The sequence below is a fragment of the Herpailurus yagouaroundi genome, unplaced genomic scaffold (assembly GCF_014898765.1).
Source record: "Herpailurus yagouaroundi ecotype Mexico unplaced genomic scaffold, PumYag 210, whole genome shotgun sequence".
NCBI lineage: Eukaryota > Metazoa > Chordata > Mammalia > Carnivora > Felidae > Herpailurus > Herpailurus yagouaroundi.
This window is the reverse complement of record NW_024412441.1, coordinates 7,865,555-7,888,462: the sequence shown is the minus strand read 5'-3', so window position 1 is coordinate 7,888,462 and position 22,908 is coordinate 7,865,555. Positions and strand designations below refer to the sequence as shown.

Below are 22,908 nucleotides of genomic sequence, written 5' to 3'. Positions count from 1 at the left end.
GCTATAACTCAAGCAATAATAACCTTCTATATTCCATGTATTAAATAGGCTGAGGAAGAATAGAAGTATGGGGTGAGACCTTGCCTCTTAACAACTGCTGGTCTTCTTACACTAAATCTCTCTCTCTCTCTCTCTCTCTCTCTCTCACACACACACACACACACACACACACACGTAACCAACACCAGGCAATGGATGTTTAGTATCAAGTGACAGGTCATTCCCTCTGCTCCCCATTCTATAGTCTTTTATTTCTTTCTCAGGTCCCTCCATCCCCCACAAAAATAATCAAATATAAATGCTTATTAATCGATAAAGATTTTTAGCCTTTATCTTATAAATACCATCTTCTTCCCTTCACAGATAACTTCTTCATTATCCTTGTCTAGCAAGAACCACTTGGTTCATTGCAACATGCTTCTGGCTCTACCATCCCACTAAAATACACACTCTTGTTAAGGTAGAGAAAATGGCCAAAGTATAAATCCAAAGGATAGTTACAATCTTGCTTAATGTTTCCTTCTTGCTTGCATTTCTGCTTTTGCTTTCCAGGTCACCAGCACTCTTGATTTCATGTCTTCATTCCTAAATTCTCTTTTTAGTCTCATAGAGTCCCCCAATAGGCAGTTGTATTGAGAGACCATGTTAGACACAGGGTATACAGAGATTAAAAAAAAAAAAATGCTTCCCCTACCACTGATTCCTCTTCCTATAATCATCTGTTTAATATCTGTGGTCCATAGGTTTTTCCTGTCCTCAGAGCTCCTCTTATGCAATAGAGTCTCTCTGAAAAGAGCTTATCCAGTATCACAGGCTACAGCCTACATATGGATGAGTCTTACATCATTGTCTCCAGGCCTCCCCTCTGTTGATCTCCAGTCCTTGTTTCCAACTGCCAACTATCCATCTCTGTCTGGATATCTCACATGCATACAAACATCAATATTCTTTATCTTCTTCCTCCAAACCTGCTATTATGCTCACATTATAAACTTATCTTCAGTTCCTTTTTTTAAAAAAATCTGTCACACCTAGCTGAATAGTATGTCCCATTCTTACCATTAAAAATTGTTTTAGGACTCCTGGGTAGCTCAGTCGGTTAAGCATCTGACTCTTGATATCAGCTCAAGTCATGATCCCAGGGTCATGGGATCGAGCCCCATGTCAGGCTCCATGCTGAGTGTGGAGTCTTCTGGGGATTCTCTCTCTTCTTCTCTCTCTGCCCCTCCCCAGCTCACACTTTTCTCTCTCTCTCTCTCTCAAAATAAATAAATAAGCTTTTAAAAAATTGCTTGATGTTGGTGCGCCTGGGTGGCTCAGTCGGTTGGGTGTCCGATTTTGGCTGAGGTCATGATCTCATGGTTTGTGAGTTCAAACCCCACGTTGAGCTCTGGGCTGACAGCCTGGAGCCTATTTCGGATGCTGTGTCTCCCTATCTCTCTCTGCCCCTACCCCGCTCACACTCTGCCTCTCTCTGTCTCAAATATAAATAAAACATTCAAAAAAATTGTTTGATGTTAAGTTTGCTCTGCCAAAAATTTTAAGTCAATAGCCTCCAATCAGTTCTTTCTCTCTTTCCAGTGTCTCGTTGTTGTAATCATCCTGAAACTTTTCACAAAAGATTTTTTTTTTGAAAACACAAATCTGATCATGGAGTTCTTCTACTAAAATTCTTTCCATTATTTCCGCCAGATAGCACAGAATAAATTTAAAATTCATTGGCAAAGTGTTCAACATTCTTCATCATCTCCCCCTGCCCATCTACCTATCCATCCTCATGTTTCATTACTCCCTCAGACACTCCGTTAACTGCCAACATGCTGAACTGTTTACTGTTCCCCAAACATAAATGCTTATCTACACATGGATGCCTCTAAATAGGGTTTTCTGCACTGCTCTTGTCAGGGAAGCACGTCACTAAGGCTATTTGAATAACTCCAAATTCAGTCTAGAAGCCTCGGCCTTGAATAAAGTACTAGAGGAGTAGTGCATAGATAATAAAAGTTGAACCACCAACATCAGTTCCAAAAAGCCACCTACCTTACTTCTCCAAGAAATTTTTCCCAAAGGAAGAAAACTCTTGAGAAGTCAGGGTAACAACAAGCCAATGTGATGCATTAAACCAGAATAATGAGAGATGGTGAATACACCACAGAGAAAACATCAACCAGTTCTACTTGGGATTGCCATGTTGAGTTGGTCTTTGAGGCCCAGAGAATCAAATACGGTTCTGCAATGGCCTTAAGACAGACATCAAGTCAAATTTAATAATTTTCAAGAAGAAAGCCTCTTCAGTTGTTGCTGTATTTTCAAACCCTATTTCAATTAACGTATTAAGTTCCTGAAAGAGGTTAATAATGCGATAAGGGCATTTCTCTCTTCTACTAACAAGATGAAAAATGATTTCACTTAAATTCCTAGGACATCTTTGTTTGAATGGCACAGGTTTAGTGAAATGGGTCCATTCATAGTATGGGGATCTCCAAGAAATATTAGAAATATTGAGCACTTACAACTTGCCATGCACTGTACTTTCTCGGGGCTCAGCAAGTACTCATTTGATGCTCATCATATCACTATCAGGTAGATACTGTTATGTGAGCATTTTGCATATGATGAAAATAAGGCACAGAGATGTTAAATAACTTACCCAAAATTACAAACACCCAGACCAAAAGCAGAAGCCAAGGGACACAGTTCCAGGGCCTGTGCTTTTACCAACTACATTATTTCACTGGTTTTTAATTTGTATAATCAACTTAAAAACCAAGCATAGGAAATACAATTATGGTTTCAGGTCAACATAACAATGCCAAACATGCTGATGATGTAAAATTAATGGAATGGGGGAGAAGATGGAAGGAAAATAATGAGTAGAACTTCTAGTTCTTCAGAAAACTAGATGTATCTTTGAAGAGCTCCAAAGTGTCAAAACCTCTTCAAATGAAAGGAAAATCACATTCATGTAACACTCCTACTACTATGTAATATTCAGTTATCATTCCAGCCCTATACATTCCAAATTTTCAGGACAAGGCAACTTTTAACATTCAACCCTCTTGTTAAAATATAAAGCTCATCTGGCTTAAATGTAGGTTTTCAAAACTACCAAAATAAAGTCCTTTCCAAGGTAGTCATTCTTAGGTCACCCAGGGTGGATCACATGATCTGTTTGAACTACGTGACACCTCTCTTTCATGAACCTCGATAATGAGATCATTTAAACAGTAGACTCTTAAGAAAATCCAGTGACACAATGTCAAATTTCCAGGGAGAGATAATGGATTTTATGGTAGCTGAAGAGCTTGATAGATCATTCAGTGCAATCCTTTCCCCTCAGGCAGATAAAATGCCATTATTGTATTACAAACAAATCAACTGAGACCCAGCAAGGGTTACTGACTTATGCAAGTCATACAGCTAATGGGTGAGATGTCTGCTTTTCCATGTAAGAGCTTCTTTCCACAACACACTGGCTCACTGGGTAATGATGAGAGATGTGCCAGGGTCATGAATTTGGATACATTGTTCTTGCTGGTTTTGTCTGCAAGAGTGTTAACAGCATGGTCCATGCATAGCTCATCATCACCTCAATTTCCACTAGTTTCTTTCAAAACTTCAGAGTCCCCAGTTCTAGGTGCAACTTCTCCAGATGTTTTCTCCCTAAGTGGTCTTCTACATTCAAGATCACTCCTTTCTGTTAAAGACCAGGGTCATCTCTGCTTCAGAAACTTTTATCAGGAAACCCTGAACTCTCCATACCTTTTCCAAAGGTCACGTTCGTTTGTTCATGTTGGTGTATCAGGTTACACTTGTGAATATGTTCTCTCATTTCCTCGGTTGTGAAGTTTTATCATTCCTGTTGTTTGCCAATCTCAAGAAATTCTCAGTTCTCTCACTCAACTCCAAAGAAGACAGCTAGTCACCTCTCTTTCCTTAAACTTGTCTTTTTCTTTATCCTTTGGTCCTATGTAAACACTTACATAATCAGTACATCCATGAACAGTTCCAATCTATGCTCCTGTTGGGATATCAACTTGCATACCATGGTATAATACTTGAGGACAGTATGAATTGTGATATATGTGTATGAAAATACCACTCACTTTTGCTCATTCAGTTAATAAATATCTTTTGACTACTGTGTATCAACCCCCTGGCTAAATGTTGAGGATCTGGGAATGAATAAAATAAATGACCTGTTCATTAACCTTAAACATCTCGCAGTCTTGGATAGGGTCAGGGGAGAGTTGGGAGTGCTGAGCTGTTAGGTACCTGTACATGTACATGTTGTCACTCTTCCATGCACTGACTGCAGTAGTCCTATGATCAGTGGGTGTGAAAACGGCTATGACCACAGAGAAGAATCCGTATTCATTCCCTATGACATTTGAGCCAGGTTTCAAAGAATTAGTATAAAATCACCAGGATAGAGGGCAAGAACCTTCTAAAGAGAAGTAACTGAAGATAAGAGAAGCCAGATGAGGAGTATTATTATTATTTAAATTATTATTTTATTCACTTTGCAAAGATAGCACACGACATGTACTCTAAGGCAGCAGAGAAATGCTGTTGTCTGCAGTGGAGACACAGCCCGGAGTTAAAGCTGAGTAAACTTGGCTGCCTATGAGAACTGTCACCCTTGAATAAACCAACACTGCCTGGCTCCCGTGGCATCCTTTCTGGGCACAGAATTTCATTTTAAAAGACATTGGGAAGCCAATCATGAAGAGGCAGAAACAAAAGCTGTCTACATTTCCCTGCTGCAAAAACTCTCCTGTAGAGGAGATGTTGAGGCTAAGAAAACAAATAAAAGTTGTTCTGAAAGGAGAGGCAATTAAATTTTTGCCAAACATGACAGGAAGCTGAGAACTGAAGCAGACAGAGTAATGTCTATCTTTGGCACACCAGACAGGGAGGAGAAGAGTGTGTCTTTGATGGCAGACTTTATTTTAAAGGTGCTAACTGACATTTTGAAAGGACATAAAAACAGAGAGGAGAGAGCTCTTCAAGCCCTGCTGTCTGGGCAGCAGCAGCTCCCAACTGCCCCCGGGGTTTTCATTTACCCAGTCTAAGGCTAACCTGAGATAAGGTGCAGGAAAGAAAAGAAGCAAAATAAAACAAGTCCCTATCTTAAAGCAGCCACATGAATCTGCACAATGCATTTAAGTTGGAAGTATAAAGAGAAAGACATTTCCTGGCTCCTGAAGGAGTCTTGCAGAAGGGATCCTTGGTGGTCACAGAAGGGCAGAGTTATGTCCATCATCCAAACAGTTGGCTAAGTGCATACATGTTTTCATAGGGAACCCTGTGCCAATGGAAGGTTTGTGCATAGGCACAAAAGCTAATTTCTAAGGCCTTCGGTTACTCAAATGTGGAATCACTCTCCCCTATGGCCTTCCTACAGGCAGGCAGAACTGAGTAGCTCTCTCCAGTTAGGAACCCAGGAACACCAGCACTGAGGCATCTCAACCTTCAGCACATTTCTTACCTCTCTCCTTGGTTCCCTGACCCTTCAGTCCTGTGCACTGAAGGCTGGATTTGTGTTTATTGCCTTGTGATCCTCCCAAACCATTCTGTCCCAAAGAAGTTTAGATTTGAATGTTCCATACAGCTTCACTTCGCTCTGAAATTCTCATGGTCCATATTTCTCCCTCTACCCCAGGATCATGCAGACATTTCACTGTATCTTTAAAATAAGGAGAATGAGAATCTCCTCCACTAGTATTCTGATAAGGGGATTGAAGGGTAGAAACCGGAAAAGCATGGTAGCCACGGCAAGTATGATTCAGAGACATGGTCTATTTCCAGTCCTACACTGACCAACACTCACTTAAGCACAATGTGAATACACACTGAAGAGGAAGAGGAGAGGAAATGTACAAGAAAATAACCCAGGTACCACTCCATCCTTCTTGGTTTTCTCACACTAGGATTCCTTACAAATCTCAACAATCCAGCACACTACACTCACTCTAACCAACTCACTCTGTGCTACAGTCAGCAATATAAGTCTGCAGATATTTACCCAAGTCCCCACTCTGCACAAGATTCTATGTTGGAAAATATGGAAAGGAAAAGGACACAGCATCAGACTACAACAACATCGCTGTCTTAGCAAAACCTTCTAGAAAGCACAAGGGTAGAGTTAGCAGAAGGAGTGTGGAGAACAAGTTCAGTTAGAGAAGCCATCTGACAGAGCAACACAGAGCCCCAAGATCTCTGACTCTACTCAGGGAATCAGAAAAAACAGTCCTAGCAGGGGGAGGAGAGTGATTTGAGGGAAAACCCCAGGACAACTGTTGTCTCCTCTCTAAGCCATCTTAGACTTCTTCCTGTCTGTAAAAACCCAGGACCTGGGGAAATAAATGTATCCAGAAAGGGGTTCAAGGTCTCCAGGAAAGCCTGCTGCTATGAGAGTCATGGAACACTCTATTAGATACTCCATAACCTTACACACATGTGCTGTTCTTTAAATGGTGTATTTACCAAAATGCTAAAATAGCTCACCATGGCCCTGGCAGGTTTCAAAAGGACAATTGGAGAGGAGAGGGGAGAGCAAGGAGGGGGGAGGGGAGATGGGAGTGGAGGAAGAGAAAATTAAGTTTCTTTAATGACTAATTATAAACAAAAGTTCGAGGAAAATAAAAGTTTCTGCATAAATTACAAAAAGCCTTCTCAATTGCTTTCAGAAATGCAATTTAACCACGAAGAAAATCTCTCTAATTTTCTGAGATGATGAAAGAAAAGGCCAGTTTCGTAATTGCCTGATTGCTAAACACATTAGGAAATGGATGGAATTTCAAGATTGAGACTCTGGCCTAATATTATCTTTTGTTTCCACTTTGTTCCAACAACAACAATAAAAAAAAAAAATAGAAGGACTTGGGAAAATATGGAGCTATTTGTTATGAAGCAGAGTCTAATATAAATTACAGCTGAGAGAAATAATGAATCATAAAAGAAAACAGATAAGGAGGACTAGTTAGAAACCCAAATACCTCGAGATGGTGCTCTAAAACTACATGGATATAAAATTAAAACACACATTTTCAATGGTATTATTGGGGAATTGCTACAGGGAGCAGAAAGGAAATACTCTGTCTTTCCATTATTTTGCAAAGCACACAGAGTAGTTTTCCAGACAATTTCAGCTCTTTACAAAATGCCCAGAAGCAGCAGATCTCTGCAGAAGAGGTCACACACTCATAGGTTTAAGATATAAAGCAGACAGATTCAAGTCAATAGGAACATCAAATTAGTTTGCCGGTTATTGAGTGGAGAGGGTACTGGTATGCCCTGGTCCCTGAACTACCACCTCAGCCACACGGCTCAAGTCTGATATCAATCTAGAGGAAATTTCAATTTGGTCAAAGAAAGAAAAAATTATAATGATCCAGATTGGCCATCTGTGTGTTTTAATTTTCTGAAGGTTAAAAACAAGTAAGTGGAAGAAGGGCCCAGTGTTTTTCAAGTGTAAGCCAAACCTTCATATGATGCAATGATCTTTTAATTTGTTAGATTTGCAACTTTCTTTATATTCCCTCAGTTATTGATAGGCCAAAAAGTATTCCTGTTTATAATTGAGAAGGGACACAGAGAAGGAAGTGACCAAATGACATGTTTGGGTCCTACTAGTTCTGAAATTATATAATTTAATGGCATTCATAACCATTGTTTGAAATGATCTAGCTTCACAAATTACAAAAATATTAAACATTCTGCAATTTTTCCAAAGATACATATTAGGTCCTCAAATGATTGTTGAATGAATAAATGCTTCTTTGCAAAATTTTTTTAACATATATTTATTTTTGAAAGAGAGAGACAGAGCACTAGTGGGGGAAGGACCGAGAGAGAGAGAGGGAGACACAGAATCTGAAGCAGGCTCCAGGCTCTGAGCCATCAGCACAGAGTCCAATGCGGGGCTCAAACCCACAAACTTTAAGATCATGACCTGAGCTTAACCTACTGAGCCACCCAGGCATAATTTTTTTTTTTACAACAGGAAACTTTCCTCTAAAATAATAGGTTTCCCTAGAAATATATGTAAATATAGGAAATATATACATGAATATATATTATTAATATTTGTGTATATTTTAAATACTATCATTCATTCTGTATATATTAGCTAACATTCTTCTGCAGAGAAAGCTTTTAGTCATGAATTGGACTATTTAGTATTCCAGAACTGTATTTCCCACTGAAAAGCCAGGATAAATGTATAATAATTTTTCTTTCATTATGAACTTTCAGAAGGAGTGAACTTAACAGTCACTTCCAATAGTATCAACTCTTTTTTTTTCCTGAGAGAACAAGATTTATTATGAGGAATTGGCATATGTATTATGGAGGCTAAGAAGTCCCAGGATCTGCAGTCAGAAAGTGGGAGGCCTGGGAGAGCCATTGGGAGAGCCATTGGTACAGTTGCAGTTTGAGTCTGAAGGCCTGAGAGTTGGGAAATCCTGTGGTTTAGTTCTGTCCAAAAGCCAGCAGGCTGGAGACCCAAGAAAGTATGTTTCAGACCGTATCAATTCAAGGCAGTTAGGCAGAAGGAGTTCCCTTTACTCCAGAGTCAGCCTTTCCCTTCTAGTTAAGTCTTCAACTAATTAGATGTGGCCCACCCACATGGGGGGAGAGCAATCAGCTTTATTCAATCTACTGATTCAAATTCAACTCATTTTTTAAAGCTTTCTCTTCTTTTATATCTTTATGGCCTCTTAGATACTTATGTTCACCATTGGTTTCAATAAACATAGTCGATAATCTTTTAGATGAACAAAATGTTCCAAATTTGGCCAATGAGAACTTCTTAAATATTGCCCTCATGACCCTTTGACCCATCCTATTAGTCTTTGTTTCCCTGCTTTCTAGCACAACATGGTATCCTAAAGTTTACTTTGTATTTTCCTGGCCTCCAGCCTGCAGTCTGCCATTTCTCCAAAGAAACCTGATTCCTTTCTGTGATGAACGTTTTTTAGAAAACAAAATTTGGACAGTAAAATGGTAATTTCTGAAAAAGCACCATTGCTCCCATGCCCTGTCACTGGACAGAAATAGAAAATACATCCTATTATCATGGATGAAACTAAAGCTAAAAATGATATTACTAAAATGAATATAACATTAAAACTTTTCATGTAATTTCTTTGACTCAATACTTCTTTTTCATACACTGAAAAACTCAGTTAATTATTGGATTATTTTGCAATATATAAGAAAACACAAAATAACAATATCAATATTACTAGTAATAACAACATTACCAAATGATGTTACCAAAAGATTTCTTGGCTGTTCCTTTCATCTTCAGCCTTATGCCAATAAGTTTTGTTTTCTGTTCTTTTAGTATCAAGGAAGTTTGTTTTGTTCTGCTGATTGCCTTTTTATTAGTATTTTTGGTAATGCCTGAACCCCCCTCTCAAAAGAAGAAAGTTTTGACCACTATGATAATGTTTTACCACTATGATACGTTTTTCACTCTTTTTCTTCTCCACCATGCCTTTTAGTCAGTACTCATTTTTCCTGGTGCTTAATCTCTGTCCTCTTAAATATGCTTAAGCTTTTGTGATTTCTTTGTCAGCTTTAAATAATATACAAAGTTATCATTTAATCTTCCTTTCTCCCACCTTCCCCCCTGTTTTAGTTGTGGTACTCTAACTTTGGTATTGCATTTAACACTAGCAAACTTCAGCTCTTGTCCTCAACTTTGAGATCGTCAGTCTATAGTTAGATATATAAAATAGCCACCACCAATCTCTTTGTCAAATTCTTCCCTACATGTTTTTGTAAAGTTCATCTTCTAGTAGTTTCCTTAGGAAGAGCTTCTGGGGAAAATATCCCCTGAGTTCTTGCATGTTTCATACTTTTCCTACAGCCGTCAGACTCAGAGGACAACTTGAATGGAGTAACATCCTTTGTCTCCTTTCTTGAGTATCATAAAGATATTACTCCTTTCTTTACCTATTGTTTTGAATATTTGTTAAGAAGTTTTATGTCAACCTACTTAGGTTCTTTTATTAATGGTTCTGTCTTCTTTCTTTGCTATGTTTTGGAGATGATCATCCTGGGTCCATTTTTACAGGTACAAAATGACCTTTGTAATATATAGATTCAAATTTCATTTATTTGAGTAAAAATTTTTTTTAGTTTCCATACTTTATTTTTTAATATGTAAGTATTTGAAAGCTGTACCTTTCCCTGCAAGTAATGTTTTCACTGTTTCTTGTTGTAAAGCAACAAGAAAATGTTGTATATTATTTATGATATTTTGTTGTTTGCTTTATTTTTTATATTAAATATAATTTATTGTCAAATTGGCTTCCATACAACACCCAGTGCTCATTCCATCAAGTGCCCTCCTCCATGCCCATCACTCACTTTCCCCTCTCCCCCACCCCCATCAACCCTCAGTTTGTTCTCAGTATTTAAGAGTCATTTATGGTTTGCCTCCCTCCCTCTCTGTAACTTTTCTTGAATATCCTTTTTGACGTTCATTCTGTCTGACCTTTGGCTTTCTTCTTCGGGGTAACCAAATATGCTCAAGAACCAAATTCTTGAACAATGAATACAGTTAAATTCCATGAAAAATGAGAGCTACCTCTCTGAATCAAGTCATCTAGCTGCCTGAGCTGTGGATGTGTGTGTGTGTGTGTGTGTGTGTGTGTGTGTGTGTATATATATATATATATATATCTTGCCTTTAGTTTCTGACCCCATTATCCCTCCTTAATAGTATCAAGACCACATATTATACTCTATCACATGTTGTTATTCTTTTCCTCATTTGGATTTTTAAAAATTTTTTTAATGTTTACTTATTTTTTAGAGAGACAGACAGAGCATGAGTCTGGAGAGACAGAGAAAGAGAAGGAGACACAGAATCCAAAGCAGGCTCCAGGCTGTGAGCCATCAGCCCAGAACCTAACGTGGGACTTGAACCCACAAACTGCGAGATCATGACCTGAGCTGAGGTTGGACACTTACCCCCTTGAGCCACCCAGGCACCCCATCCTCTTTTGGATTTAAACCACATATTTTATTTGTATCACATTTCAGTAAGTTTTTCAAGATTTCCATTGACTGGCAAAAGCTATTTTTATGGTCTTTCTGTTTCGCATCCTGAAATTCTTGCTGATATGGATGGGCCAATAGCTACCACATACCATCTTCTGTTGTCTCACCATGAAACACATGAAAATCACTATAGTTAGTATCCACAGTAAATAATTTACGTTGAGGATCCCTTAACTTCTGATTTTCGTAATTCTATACCTTTGGCCACAGATTAATACAGATAAGCCTCACACCAAATCCTAAATTAGGAATGATTACTACATATCTACTACATGAAATAAAGTACTAAAAGAAGTGGTACAATGAAGATTCACCATTATTTCCTTTAGTAAATTAGGTCACAGAAACTGTATAAGTGTGTGTTTGTATATATATGCATACACATAACATATTCATGTACATATATACTAGGATAGAAAGCACTATGCCATCATAATGTCAAAGTATATTGGGAGTTTAAGCAAAAGTAGATCCTGGGAAGACTTTATAAAATAATGGCCTTTCAGTCTTAAGTTATAAAAAGGTTTTAGGTGTAAGGAGATCAGAAAAGGTGTATTTTAAGAAAATGGAAAGTACAATTAAAGAAAGAGATTAGAAATAGTTTGTAGAGGATGTGGCAAATAGAAATAGTTTCGTTTGATTGAAACAGAACTAATACTGCTCATAAGTAATATTTTTTTAAATTTTTTTAACGTTTATTTATTTTTGAGACAGAGAGAGACAGAGCATGAACGGGGGAGGGTCAGAGACAGAGGGAGACACAGAATCTGAAACAGGCTCCAGGCTCTGAGCAGTCAGCACAGAGCCTGACGCGGGGCTTGAACTCACAGACCGCGAGATCATGACCTGAGCCGAAGTCGGACGCCTAACCGACTGAGCCACCCAGGTGCCCCCATAAGTAATATTTTTAAAATATTTTAGAACCACAGGATAAAATGTTTGAACCTTGTGATATAAATAACATGGGGTCATTCAGCATTATGAGTATAAAAGAGATGAGTTTCACAAAGATTAATCCAATACCAGAATGAAAAACTTAGTGGAACAGGGGGAAATTGGAGGTGGTAAACCTACTTCAAAGGCAATTCCAATTGTGCAGACAAAGAATAAAACCTATCTCTGTACACAAACAAAAACCAGAACAACCGATCCATTTACAAGACTGTACATCTTTTTCATAGAAAAAAAAAAAGTTTGATCAGAAGGCTTAATGGGGTAGATGTTATTCAGTCATCTACAAGAAAGGAAATGTATTTCTGATTTAGTCATAAAATCTGAGACCATTCCCCTGTTCAGTCATCTATAGAATAAATGATGTGCTCTGCACCATCACAAAGCAGTCTGACATACTGTTTTCACTTTTAGAAATCTGAATTTAGTATCCGCAATAAAGAAACTAAAAATACAATCTACTCTAAAACTCACTTTCCCTCCTGTCCTCTCTTGCTTATTCCAGCTAATTCTATCTCTTTCCCCTCTAAAACAAAATTCAAGACATCAACATTGCCCTGCAATTATATTTTATCTTACGTAAGGATGGTCACTGACAATCGAAGCTAATCCAGGATTTTGTTAAATAAAAAGTCCCTATAGGGTCACTTAGGTTGAGTAGAGTGATTTTATCCTTTTATCAAATCAAATATGAGGGATTCACTTCTGCTAAAATTACCTCTATGGGTCTTTGCCTATAGTGTGATGAAGGTCACTGAGTTGATTAAAGAGTTCGTGGCAATAATGGGGTTTGCTGCAGATGTGATCTGAAATGATCAAAAAAAAAATTGAGATCAAAAGGGACTCAAATGGTTCAGTGGAGATAATATACCTGAAAAAAATCTATCCTCTGTGAATGATTACTCCTCCAAGCAGAAAGAAGTCTGAGAATAGAGGGACTACATATTCTCCCTCTGAAACTATGAGAGGATGTGAGAAACAAGTTTAAAAATGAAAGGTGAATAAAAACAGGGAAGCAAGGAAGAACTCTTAGTGTGGAAATCTAACTTCCTGGAAGAATTAAGAGGCTCTGTGGAGTGTATGAGGGAGACATCCATTCATCTGGAACACAGAGGAAGAAACAAGATGGGAAGTACTCATCTGTCAGCGTACTGGGCCTTACCTTGCTGGTTACCAAGTTGTATGTGTATATCTTGCCTCTGCTCTGTTAAGTTCCCTGGAGGCAAAAGTACTCTATCAATTTTCTTTGTATCTCTAGAACCATGCATGGGGCCATGTCATCACAATGCTTAATACAGTATACATAATTTATCTAATGGCCTTAGAAGTTTATCATCTTATGATAACTGAATCTCTTGAGGGCAACAACTATTTCTTGTTTATCACTGTAAACCTCAGAAACTAATGCATAACGGACCCATAGTAGGCTGTTATTATGTCCTACTGGCATGCATACTTGCACAGCTGAAACTTAAAAATGAATGAAAAGAAACTGACAACATCCGTAGTCAACTAAGCCCCACCTATGTATTGAACATTTTCTAGATATGTAGCACTATGCTAGCTGAGCCTTTTGAAGAACACTACTGCTAGAAATAACTGCCACCTTATTTCATTCCAGGTAACTAGAAAAGCCACACTTTGCATACTTAAGATGATGCCATATCAAAGACATTCTTCCCCTAGAGTTGGTCATGTAAAAAATATCTCAAAAGTTAAAATAAATCAGTGTCAGCCTCTAAAATCTTAATTACTTTAAGGGTATTTGTACTTTTAAGTATTCTTTTTTTTGTCTCTAACAATTAAAGTCCCAGGATAGAAATGGAGGATTAGACAGTTCTAGAAACAATGAGACAAAAGAAGGGAAAACCAAGTAAATAGGCACTATTCAGGTACACGCATGCATGTGCACGCGTGCGCACACACACACACACACACACACACACACAACTCTTCACTCAGACAAGCCAAATAGCCTTCCATGAATCACAGCATAAATGCTCTTCTAATATAATGATTTTTATCTCACAAAATCCTGACAATTTTTTAGTAGGCAGAAAGCAGTCTCTGAAAATGTCCTCTATGACTACACATTGTAGAAACCATCTCTATAAGGCACTGCGCATGTAAGAGAGAGGAAGAAGCTTGTTGCACTAATAAAGGCTTACTTCATACACATTTAACCTGCTTACCAAACTAAAATGTTACAAATCCCAACCCCAATGTCTATGGAACCATGAAATTAGGTGTACAAAAGAGTAAAAATTCAGATGCACAATTACAAAGTTTAGGGGGTGTTTTGCCTTAAGTAGAATAGCTTCTAGGATGCATTGTGCTTGAAACAGGTCTTGCCCGAAATGCAGGTGTACACGTTCATTCACCCACAAATGTCTCTTGAGGAGCTGAGCAGGCTAGAGCTGAATGATGCACAGAGAATCAAACACAAACTGCAGCCAAATCCAAAGCAATAGCTTGGAGTTGTTCCACTATTCTGTCCACTTCAAGAGAGGTGGAAAACATGAAGCAAAACAAAAACCTTAGAAGAAAATCTTGTGAAAAGAAATGGGGACTTCCATTATAGAGACTTCATTATAGAGATTTTATGAGATTGTCAGTGTCTTCTGAAATTCAGTGCCATGCCCAAGTTTATCACTTTTAAAGAGGAGGAATGACAGAAAAAAGGAAATGGTTGTTTGGCTACTCTCTCCCACATTCCCTAGCTACATCTTATGAGATAGTTTAAAATAGTTCTCTAATGACCACCACTGTACTGGGTGGAACTGGGAAGTGAGATGTTATAAATAAACACTCTGTCTGGAAAAGATATGTGGGTTTAGTGCTGGGTCTTCACAGATATTATTTTGGTTCATTCAACTTAACAAGCATTTTGGCTACCATTTCATTTCTCCATACACCGTGAGATGGTTAAGCCACATTGTTTCTAGGGTCATTTCCATCTTTAACATTAATTTCTAAGTCACCATTTATCTAAGCCAAACATACACCAGGTCGTGTGCAAGAAACATTCAAACCTGGAGCACACTCTATTGACTCAAAACCTCCTGGGATGATCTTACGCTGCTTTAGTTTCCGCCTCCAATTCAGCAAAAAACAGAGTAAAGAAAGTCCCAATCTCTATTCACATGCTCATAAGGTATGTTACTTTTTCAGTAACCTTCACTTTAAAAATCAAGTTATTTGCCTTCTTCATACTCCAGGCTTTCACTTAAGAATCATCTCTTCAGATAAACAGAGGGTTACTGGAGGGGTTGTGAGAGGGGGGATGGACTAAAAGCATAAGGGGCATTAAGGAATCTACTCCTGAAATCATTGTTGCACTATATGCTAACTAACTTGGATGTAAATTAAAAAAATAAATTAAATAAAAATTTTAAAAAAAAGAATCATCTCTTCAGGGGCACCTGGATGGCTCAGTTGGTTAAGCGTCCAACTCTTGATTTTGGCTCAGATCCATGATCTCATGGTTCATGAGTTCGAGCCCCCCATCAGGCTCTGAGCTGACAGTGCAGAGCCTGCTTAGGATTCTTTCTCTCTCTCTCTGACCCTCCCTTGCTCGTTCTCTCTCTCTCTCTCTCTCTCTCTCTCTCTCTCTCTCTCTCTCTCTTTAAAACTAAATAAACTAAATTTTTTTCAATAATAAAAAGGAATCATCTCTTCAATGAACACTACCCTAGCCCATCATATTTTCAGTCTCTAAACCAATACTTCTATCCTCTTTCCCCTTCAACTTCTTTGTCCTTAGCTCTTATCACTCTGCATTTATTAATCTGGTTTATTGTTGAGGATAATGAGTTCAATGAGGACAAAGATTTTTGACACCTTTTATTCACTACTGTATCCTCAGTACCTAAAATAGTGCTTGGCACACATTAGGTATTCAATAAACATTTGTTAATTAACAAATGAATCTGTGTTTTGCTCCTTAGGATAACTGTGAACTAAATTTTCAGTTAATACTGCTAAGATTTCATCCTGTCTTCTTTCCTTTTATACATGTTCAGTGTTCTACCTGCTTTACAGATTATAAAAGAACTTGTGAAACTCTGATTTTAAATCTAATTTGCAACATAATACACAGTCCCAAGCATACTAGACATCAGCAAATACAACACCCATGGCTCCTTCAAAATATATCTTAAGAAGCGAATCCAAGTTAAAAATTCAAAAATGTAAAAAAAATTTCAACATAAATATAGAACTAAGATGAAATGAGATTTATTACAGACTTTCCTCTATAAGAATCTCAGTTGAAGTGCAGTTCAGGAGCCCTAAAAACAGCTTGTACAGCAGTCAATTAGAAACATTTCAAAACCATGACCACATTAAAACACTGTGGTTTAACTTGAAAGGTGAAAGGAGTTTAATGTAGGAGGAAATTGAGGCAGTCAAATGGTTTCAAAGACGGTTTAAAATCTCCCCAAGTAAAGAGAAAGCAGGGTTACCTAAGGGATGATGGGTGGATGAAAGCTGAAGATGTGTGTGGAAGGGTTGGAACAGCAACTGGGAAACTCCCTAGGGAATTAAACAGATGAATGACAGTAACTTTAGGGCCATGATAAGAACTTGACAATTCACCAACTCAGAATTATTTTACTACCCCCACATTTACAACCTTTAGGAGTTTTTATGTCCCATCAAGTCATCTTGCTCAAAAACAGGCAGCAAAAATTAAAGAAAATAGATTAATATTTCCATGTCAAGATTGAGAATCAAAGTTCTAAGGATCCATTTATAATTTGAACATTAGGGTAGAACATTCTAGATATACACCTGTTTTACTTTAATAACAAAAATGCAGACTCACACACTTTATTTCTGCATATGGAGAGGAAATCTACTGAATGATACATGAGAATGTTAAAAAAAGAAAAAGAAAAAGAAAAAAGATTCCCAGAAAAACTTCCCAGTGTATTACCTCTGATTTGGGTTTTAGGGATCAGATAAATTATCTTTTTTAAAGTCCATCTGGAAAAGTTTCTTTGCTTTGCAAAATTAATGTTTGGATGATAAAAAGTAAGTCAACCAACTAAATTCTGTCCTTTTGACAAGAACGAAATGAAAGCAGAGACCCTCATCTTTGGCATTTGTGAAAATGAAGAGATTGCGATCTTAAATTTATAATGTAGAATGTGTAAAGGTTCTACCTATTCTCATGTTTTGTGGATTGACTATATATAGCAATTATTTTTAAGAACAGCAGGGAGCAAAAAGAGGAGAGAAGCCAGGTTCTGCATTTTGAGCAGCTTTTTGAGACAAGAGAAAATCTTACACAGCCTGTGAACATAAAGAGACTCAATGAGGAAAGCAGACCACAACACGGAAAGAGCAGAGAGAATTTTAAATGTCATTGCAAATGAGAGCGGTCTCTGGGGTCCCAAGGACATCAGTGGGGTAAACAGGACCTCTCTACATCCCAGCCTTCCCTGCTTACATTAATTAAGATCGATCCAGCCTGAAGTAGTAAGAAGATGCTGCCTTGCTTTTCCCAAGGCCCTCAGATGGGGCAATCTCAAACAAAAACCCTCGGTCCTTGTACTAAAACTTATTTAACAGTCTTAATCCAAGAAAAATGCTTTTCAACTTTCTTATCCCAATATGCCCAAATCAAAATGGCTGCTGGAATGATGAAAACACAAGCTTTTAGAAGCAATGATTGGAATGGAGAGAGGCAGTTCTGGTGTGGTTGGTGTGTTCATAATTATAAAAAAAAAAAAAAAGTCATTATAGAGCAGAGACAGTATTTTTGGCACTTGGATGTTGTCTACTCTGATCTTGGCCCTTTAAGTAAATACGGCTGGACAACCTCTGTCACACTCAATTTAGGGACCCTTCCTAAGACCAAATGTAACAGCAACCTCCTGTATCCATGCTCTAACCTTTCTATCTCTAAGCAGCCTTCTAGTTACCTGACTCCCACACTCTCCTCTGCTCCCCTCATCCTGGTCCTTCAATCTCTTGGCTGTATGCCTCATACCTTGTCCCAGCACTGCCTCATTTTGATGAACCAAACATACACATTTTTCCAGTTGACTGATTCAGCTCACCCAATCAACTATCAATTTTGTATCCACTTTGGTTTTCAAAGTCCCTGAAGCTCCAGATAAAGGATAATCCCACTGGACCAATGCAAACCCTCCCCTTCCCCTCAGTGAAGAGATCTCAGACAAGAGCTCCCATCTCCCAAGTGGTGAAGGGTTTATGTTCATGTAAATATTGTTGCAGTCATCTACAGAACCCCTAGATCATGTCCTCTATTCCATGTGCAATTTAACATTTGATTCACTGTAATGCTCTCCAATACCCCTGCTGCCATAATTTTTTGGTGATTTCAGTAATCACTACATAACTATCCATAATTCCCCATGTCCTTATTCCATGAACTTCTCTGTCTCAATGATCTTGTCCTTGACCTAAATCAGCACTTACTCCCATGGCCAAATCATGGCATCACCACTACCTGGGCCTCTCCACTAATCTCAATTTTAATCATCCCATTTATCCACACTTCTATCTAAGCCCAAGCCTTCACTTTCATACTAGACCCCATGTTCCACACTTAATCACGAATTCCTCTCAGAGTGTTTCCCTTGATTCCCTGAAGCTTTCATTTTTCCTTCTTTTACATCATCCCTGTCTGTATTCACATGGTGCAATATCTCTCATTCTAAAAGGAAGCTTCTCAACCTCCCAATCCCTACCAGTCTTATAAGAAGGCAATAAAACCTCTCTCTCCCCTGTCACACCCTATTCCATCTATCCTCCTTTATTTTTTTATAGTGTTTCTTACACTATGGAGAAAGAATCTGTGTATTTCTTTATCATCTGTATATCCTCACTGGTACGTAAATTTCACAGTGGGAGACTCTGTGTGTTTTGTTCCATCAAATATATCTAGTGCCTAGAACATGGAAGGCATGCAATTAACAGATGTGGTTAACAATGAACAACATGAATGAATGAAATAGTGAATAAATAAACTAGTTAATCTTTCATGCAAGGCTCAAGGCATCTTCATGAGTTTCTCCCTAATAGCAACCAATAGGCAGCAACACTGTGCCCTCTTATATCTCCAGTTTGACACCATCTTGAGATGTCTTGAACCAAATCATTTATTATATTCCTTTTAGCTGCCTCTGTAGCATGTCAGACTCAACAACCAAACCTGTTCCTGGACCACTAATTTTTTAAAGCATAATCCACAATAAATTTCCTTTTAGTTCATACTAACCCTGAAATCTATTTCCCATTATGACTGTTCATGTTTCAATCATACTGACATTGTAACATACCTATAAACAATATCAGAAATCATACCCAACCTACACTACTCAACAGTGGAAAATTAACATCTCCAAGTATGGGAGGCAGTGAAGAGAGTGCTGTGATTCACAAGCTATTTGAGTATTACAGTATTTCCATTTCTGTCTGTAAGGATAGTTACTTCAAGATAGTTTATATACCTATTAACTCTAACATCTAGATGAGTCTTCTGATTACCACATCTTATATGACAAACTACCTGTATTCTAGATTGCCAGGGTGCTAGGTGGGTTGATGAGTAGAATAGAGAATATTGATATAGGACTTTAGAGACATCTAACTTATACAGGGTAAAAATCCATGTAATCTACCTAAACTATATTGACCGGTTTCTGAAACATCCTGCAACTCGTCTTATTCAATTACAAATAATTGTGGTTAAGGAGTTAATATAAAACCTTAGGCAGTGTTTTATAGCAACTTGTCTTCATTACCAAGCAAACACATAAAGCTAGTTTGTTACTCCATAATGGTACAACCAATTACTGATGATAACCCATACTACTCTTTATTTCTGTTACTTCTTTGAGAAGTGTAATAGAAATCATATTCTCCTTACTAATGGTGTTTATTCAAGCACTTCCGTTACAGAGTTAATCCCATTTCCATTGATAAAGGCTTTAATTTGAAAGAGGAAAGTGACACTTAAATATATAAACTGTGATTATTCATATACAATTCCTATCATCTTTAGAAGCATTTCTGTGAGAGAAAACAGCAAGAAGGGCCATGGTGGGAGCTTCAAGATGGCAATATCCAATACTCAATGTTATATTAAATTTAATGTCAAATACAAATCATTTGGAAACATGATTAAAACCATAAATAGAAAGCAACATCAAATATTTGAGATAATCCCTTTAATACTATTTTATAGCCTATGAAATGAAAAGATGGCTAATAAGAAAAATGCAATCTTGTGAGGATGACTTATCAAAACCAAAACAAACTACTTAACCTCATTTCTTCACAAAAGCTGTTAACCTCCTAAAACAGAGTACTGCTAATTTGCTTAAATTAGAATTGCGTAAATTTGCTAATGATGAAATGTCACTCTGCATCTCCCTCAGACTCTGAAAATTTACAAGATTTTGTGTATTTTTCACTTTGGCAGGACACCAAATATTATGTAATCAATATATTTCTCAGAAATATATAAGCACAAAAAAAATCATGACATAGACCCACGTACTCCTCCACTGGCACATGTTCTTGTGCAGCTGAATAATGGGGTAATAATGCCTATCTACAAACAACATGTCTTTAGGATAGGAACTCTTCTCTAAGGTTAAAATACAAGAACTGAAATAATTCTCTACTGTGCCTTTTTTTTCTAGAGTTTGAGGAATGATATTGACCAAAGGCCACAGTAAGAAACTTTAAGGATTCAAGTGAACCACAGTTAAAAAGGGATAGATCGAAATCAACACCTTTCACCATAAGCCCAAATCCAATTATGCTGTCCCCTTCCTCCACTATGTAGTATTGATTATTTACAATTCCAAATATCTGTCTTCTGATGTTTTATTGATAATATTTAGGACAAACCCCTCTGCATCCCAAACAGGAACTTTGCGCTCTTCTGCTCCACACTTTGGTTCATGTGATTCCCAGCTTGTGAAATGTCCTACACCAAGTACTCTTAACAAAATCCTAAATTCCTCAAGGTTTTATTTAGTTCATGTTTCTTGTGTGACTGTGAAACTACAAAATGTACAGCAATAAATAAATACAATGATTCTGAAAATCACTTGTTACTGAACTCCTTTTTTACTGACAAAGACTCAGGAGTTCCAGAAAGTTTGTGTGAGTTGCTCAAGTGTAAGAGGCAGGTATAGCCTGGCCCCAGGCCCACATGTCCCTAATTCCTAGTCCATAACACCCTGTGATTTCTCCAGCTCAGCTGTGACCTCCTCTTGTCCTGATCTCCCCTGGCCTTAAGTGTCCATTGCATTTGCTTGACAATCACCATGCACTGCCAGTCCCCTCCCATCCTTTCATCATATATGTGACCAATACCACCATCTGGATCAGAAGATCAGAGCACAAATGGACCCTCAATAGTATTTTTTACAATTTACAACAGTATTTGCAACAACCAATGCTCTGTCTGATAGACAGTAGAAGCCATGAACTCAAACTGCACATCAGCAACTGTAAGATCAAACTTACACGTTTTCTCTTAGTCCTAAAGCTCTAAAATGTATGACTTGTTTTGTTGTTGTTGTTGTTGTCATTTGTTTATCTGGCATAAAAGGTCCCTGTACACAGTCTATCTTTTGAGCCAAAAATTTAGGAATTCTTTATTATCATTCTTTCTTCGAGTTGTCCAGCACTGTTTGTTGTAAGAATCCATATCTCCCGTTCAACAGGCAACCCTAAAATGTTCATGCCTTTCACATACTTCAATGACAGCAGCCACTAAATATTCCCAAGACATGTCGTCAGTGGACACTATACTCTACATGACCATAGCATATTTTGACTGCAACAAAAAAATTCCTTGAAAAATATACCCAGACCTATAGAGATATAAATATGTATAAAAATATGAAAGTCAATTATAAATATGAGTATGTATTTTATATGTATACTCATTTATATAAATAAACTACCTTTCTTTGTTCCAGACTTGGGGTCAATAAACTTATTTTGAAAAGGAACAGATAGTATTTTAGGCTTTCTAGGTCATATGATCTTTCTGTCAACTACACAAAAGCGACTCTAACCAATAACTAAATGAGTGGGCATGGCTGTGTTCCAATAAATCTTTATAAAAAGAGTCAGTATACTTGGTCATAATTTGCTGTCCTTTGTTCTTGACCATTGTTTTTTTTTTTTTTTGACGCAAACTTCTGCAATGTTATAAAGTAAGTTTTGTGAGTTACAAAAGGGATTGTCAAAAGCAAATTAGAATAGGTGAGGACAAGAAAATCATGGTACATGGCACATTGTTGGTATTGTTTTAGTAAACATTTCAGTTTTTTATATGTACAGTTTTGTGTATGGGGTCGTGACCCATAATGAATTTCTTCCCACAAGTCACGGTCATCAAAAAAAAGTTTGAAAACCACTAGGCTACTCACACAGTTCTGTTCTACTCTAGTACCTGTTCTTGGAGATTAAAACCTTTGGTTCCGTCAGTGACTTAACCAAGAAGTTTTAAGTTCATGACTTAAATATTTGCAAATATTATCCTCATTACACCTTTCGGTGCATGGAACCAAGATCCTATGGAGGTCCCAACAGAGTAAACACCAGAGCTACGAAATCAAATCCAAAGGGACAAAAAAAGGGGGGTCACCCAGGTCATTAAGTGAAGAATCAAGTGATGCGCTGATCTGTGGAGAGAATATGGGCTGTAGATCAGGCAATTCATCACAATTTCTTGGGAAGTTCCCCTGACTTCTAGTGTCCTGATGTTGAGAAATATGACAAGTTTGACCCTTCAATTCTCCCCTTCTCTGAGTCAGATGGTGGGACAGAGATTACTGAGGTATTTCATATCTGTTCTTGTACTTCTTACATGGCTATTAC

The 22,908-nt window shown here is 37.7% G+C and overlaps 2 long non-coding RNA genes across 2 annotated transcripts in view; both read left to right on the top strand.

Annotated features, from left to right (window-relative positions):
• Positions 1-22,908, top strand: part of LOC121016296 (uncharacterized) — an 887,083-nt gene that overhangs the window by 787,997 nt on the left and 76,178 nt on the right. The gene's annotated exons all lie outside the window — the stretch shown is intronic.
• LOC121016297 (uncharacterized) lies at positions 10,932-21,113 on the top strand. The gene is made up of 2 exons (XR_005784212.1): positions 10,932-10,976; positions 20,709-21,113. It is a non-coding gene; the product is annotated as an uncharacterized LOC121016297 (long non-coding RNA).